The 5029-nt window shown below is 34.8% G+C and overlaps 1 pseudogene; it reads right to left on the reverse strand.

Moving 5' to 3' along the window:
* LOC111377374 overlaps positions 1 to 3247 on the reverse strand; it is a 19698-nt pseudogene extending 16451 nt beyond the window's left edge.
* Positions 3248 to 5029: the final 1782 nt, after the last annotated feature.

Consider the following 5029-nt stretch of genomic DNA (forward strand, 5'->3'; position numbering starts at 1 on the left):
CGGCCAATAAGGGTGCAAATTACTAATGATTAGAGGAAATTTGGGGTTAATTATAACAATAAATTAAATGGAGCGGAAGGATACAGAGAAACCAAACAAATGAAATAGGGAAAATAAAAAAGTTAAAAATACAACTAGCATATCATTGATGACTAAATGATATAAGAGAAAAACTAAGAAAAGGTCAATGTGGTTGGTCACTATCATCTAGAAAAATGTAAGCAACTAATCCATCTCAAAATAATTCCATAACTACAAGATATAGGAATATCGAGGTTAAATTTAAAGGAATTGGTCTCTATCTTAACACTCAGCAGTGGAATGAGGTTATTGTTTATTATATTTGTTCAGTTAGTTATGAACGTAATATAGGATGGAAATCCATTACCTTAACTTGAATTTCCCAAGTGACCCAATAATGAAAAGGTTGAAAACAAGAAATAAGTTACTTGTTTAACCAAATGTAGTATATTAAAATTTCAGTGAGTTAAGTTCAAGAAAATAGCAGAACCATCATAATTTGGAATGAAATGATAAGGTACATCATAAAATTCAAGTGAGTGGAATCAACTGAAGATTCCATTATGATTTTGATATGTATGATATTGAAAAAAGGAAGTTCCGAAAGCAATGATAGCATACAGATTAATAAGTGACTCGACCAGAACAAATGAAAAACATCTTCCAAAATTACATATAAAAACTTACATAATAATAGCCAAATTTATCTGCATGATAGCTTACCTGATCAGGGTAACTCTTCATTGGAAGTGAAAGCTGATCATCACGGAGTCTGATTTTATTATTGTAACCAAATTTTCTTAGGACAGTCCATGTTGTCTCCAAACGCCCCTTCTCAATAAAAAGTGCATGGAGAAATAGGAAACCCGTTAATGTAAGACCACGATCATTAACACCTTCCCGCAGTTTCTCTTGCACAACCCTCTTAACGCCTACTATTTCAGATGGTTGTAAGGGAGCATTGAAACACTTGACCTGCATGTAGTTATTATTGCCATATTATTTCAAGTTGGTCAATTAGTGAAGGATGTAAGCTCGGAGGGATAGAGATTCTTCAGGAACCATGTCCAATCACTACCAATTATCAGAACAATGCACATACAAAGATGTAAATTGTCTTATCACTAATAAATCCACACATACACAAAACGAAAAAGCAACCTGGAAGTCATTCAACTCTGCATCACTGAGGGCACCATCCCTGTCATGATCACATAGAATGAATATCCTTTTCAAAGCCTTCACACATCGTGGCTTCAAAACTTGTTGTTCCTGATCAAACAGTGGAGAAGTTGGATGAAGCACAGCTTTTTGTGCATAGTAAAAAACCTCAGGAATCTGCAAACAGAAAAATGGAAACCATATAAGTATACAGTTGCATCCAAACTTAACATGTTGACATGGATTGTGAGAATGCACTCAATGTTACCTGAATATGATTTAGAGCTGAACATTCAATACAGGTTTCAATCTCACGGAATTGTTGCATTATTGGTGACATAACCTGTTCTAAACTAACAGGGTGTTGATCGGCCCTCTTATCTAGCATGCAACCAACCACAATAACTGGCACCTTAACCTGCTCAGACATGTGAAAAATGCACCAATTAAGGTAACATAAAATGGAAAGAAAACCAAATTCAATGCCAACTGTTGAGAGGTCATTGGCTCTACATCTAAATCGTGCTTATCTGATTCTCGAAATCTCAAATAACAATCAGAATAATAAGTCAATATTTGAAAAACAGAAACAGAACTTCAATCTAATCAATCGTGAACAGACCTCTAATCGTCGAAGTTCAGGAAGCCAGAAAGTACTCAACCGATCAAGAGTTTCAGGTCTATCACAGGCATAAGTTAGAACAACTGCATCAGCTTTCATTAGTTCTTCAACAAGCCTACCTCTATTCTGAGGACTGCATCTTGCAAAAAAATCATAGAAATGATCAAATATCAACTCAGACAAATTTTAGGGGGAATTAAAAAAAAAAAGAGTAAATGCAGTTGTAACAAGCAGTCAAAATAGAAAAAATCAAAAACACATCACTATTTTTACAATCACATAGCTGCAAAATCACATGAAATGCTAGATCATTTAGTTACCCCACTCGGGAACAAATTTGAACTCAGTACATTGATCGCGTAGAGTATACTTGCAGACTTATCAATTCATAACCACATGCAATGGTAAACCTGTATTTTCTACAAATAGGTACCTTTAGATCCATGTGTTCACGTAGTATTCAATAGTGAAATAACCATTTTTCACAGAACAAAATAAGTTCTATTGCAAGTGCATTGCGTGTGTGCAGTGCGATTTTAGACTAGTACAACACATAGACGCATACCATTACCTGTAATTGTATATTCGTTTCAACTGCATAATTAATTTTCAACACCTAATCTGGACATGATATTAGGCATATGCAGCCACTAATATAATTGAAGTTCAATTTATAACATCAAAACTAAGTCCATAAAGACTGTAACAAGCCAAGAATTGAAAGATAAGAGGAAAAATAAGTTAAAATCACAATACAGTGGGGTGAAAGCTAGCAAGAAGTCACAAGTTCAATTAGTTGCTCTAGTTCATTCAACTTTTTTCTGTGTAAAGCCATAGAGATACAAGTGACCCAGTTACACATAATTGGAATTATAAGCATAAATAAGCCCATCAGGAAAATGGGGACCTGGAAGAAGTATCAATTATGGTGACGGGGATGCGGTCCGGGTAGATGTCTTCCGGCAGCCTGGTGGGTGGCAACAGCGGAGGAACATTGGTTGGAAAATTCTCCGCCGCAGCCGTGACTATCAAGCTCGATTTCCCTGTCTTCGCATCCCCGGCGACAACTATTCTCACGCCTGCAGCATTCCCCGTTGCAGAAGAAGCTGAAGCACCACCTCCCGCCATTCAACTCACAATTTTCCTCTGCACCACAAACGCAGTCAATCAAAACCTCGCCTGGGTTTAAGCTCAAAGCACGATTAATTACATATCGTGTACATACGAGTTGATTGGATGGATATGATAGCTACCAAAAACCCTCAACAAAGTCAAAAAAACACAAAAATAATTATATTTGAACCAATAAACAGATTAACAGTATATGGGTTACCTTCTCGTGGAAACAAGAAGAGAGAGATCAGAGGAAAAGTGAATATCTGTAGCTATACCTGGGGAAGAAGAAGAATCCACAGTCAAGAGGAGGGGTGCTTTCTCAAGCTTCCGAAATTTATAAAAATTTTGTTGCAAGGGTTTAGACGGGCTCTCTTTCCGGCCCAAACCCATCAGATAAAAAGGAGTTCATTGTCCTAAGTGAAGATTACGTGGAGACAGATTTTTTAATATCTAATTTCAGATTTTAAATTTTATCTTTCATAATTCAATTATAATTAATTATTTAATATTTACGGGAGTGACCCTAGAAGCTGAATCCAAACAATCACTAAACAAAAATTCGCATCCCGTAATCAACTTTAGGATGATTTGGATGGATGAATTATTGTAGGGAGACATGGATACAAATGCAGATTCCGTACATGCTATATTTTGTGTGACTATCTAAGACCAATAGAAACAAGTTCATCCCCTAATCGATAAAAAAAATTATCCAGCTAAATTGTGTATTTGTGTCTTATGTGTGTTATAATTAACTTTATTGGTGTGTTGTTTTGTGCTTGCCGAGGACAAGCAAAATACTAAGTTTGGGGGGTGGGGGGGGTATTTGATGAGTTTAATTCATTCATTGAACTAGCACCTCTAAATCATGGTTTTCGGTTTGTTCTTCAACATTTTTGAGTGTTTAGATATGTGTTCATGTTATCTTGTAGTTTAGATAACTTGAAAAAATGGCATATTTCGGAGCTCGGAATAAAACTAAAGTGTTGATCAAGTAAGTGGGCACGGAATGGAGATGAAAGGAGAAAAAAAGTCGAAAATAGGTTAGAGCATGAGCAAATAAGCCGAAGGAAATACATGGGGTGCCATGGTATACAGCATAAGGCACCCAAGAAAAGCCCACAACCATCACAGAGCTGGAAACTGTAGCGCCAACCTCTACGTGTCGTGGTGCTAACCCCGAGAAAAGAGAAAATATGTCATTCTAAAATCTTTTCGGCCCTGTCCAACTCTAACTCGTCTTGAAACTACCATAAATACAAACTTTAAGACCTACTAAGGAGGATGAGGGCTCAAGGAAAAGAGATTGATTGAGAAGAATTTGGATGAAAATTCAACTGAGCAAGATTCATGAAATCAAGGAGGCAAAGGCAACTTGGCAAGAAAGATTGATTCAACCATCCAAAAAGTAGATTTATCTTTTTTCTCTTGATGTTATTCATTATGAATTATATAGATTTCATTGCTTCTATCATGGACTAAATTATTCTTCTGGGATTTGATTAGCCAAAACTTGAAAGTATGATTTGAATTTATTTTAATTATTTCTATGAAATTTTCCATCCCATTTATTCGTGTTATTGATTTTAATGCTTTCAATTAAGTGGCCACTAATAAAATGAATAAATGCCAATTAATTCCAAAAATTGAGAGACAAAAATTTAGGCACGATCATAATATTAACTCAACCTCAAATTTAGGGTTTTGAGAGAAAGTATAAATTCTTTGAAACATGTTCCATCTAAAAATCATGATCTTAATAAATCTTGATTTTAATTCAGAATAGAGATATTAGAATTAATTTCTAAGATTAATTTTTACCTGCACTCAGAGAGGGTGTATAATATTACATTAGGATTTTTACTTATATACATGGAAAATTGATTAGAGATATTAGGTAATTGAAAATCGTATCCGATAGTTATTTGAAATCATAATCCTAGGCTTTCTTATCTTGTTTATTCTTCTAACTTGCGTTTATTTGTTGACTTCATCACCATATTCATCATTAGATTAGCTTAAAATCATTGATGTTATAATTCGATTTTCTAGATAAAATAAGAGCTATTTAATTATAGTACTTAATATAAAACTAAATTATAATCCCTG

The sequence above is a fragment of the Olea europaea genome, unplaced genomic scaffold (genome assembly GCF_002742605.1).
Source record: "Olea europaea var. sylvestris unplaced genomic scaffold, O_europaea_v1 scaffold1649, whole genome shotgun sequence".
Classification (NCBI taxonomy): Eukaryota; Viridiplantae; Streptophyta; class Magnoliopsida; order Lamiales; family Oleaceae; genus Olea; species Olea europaea.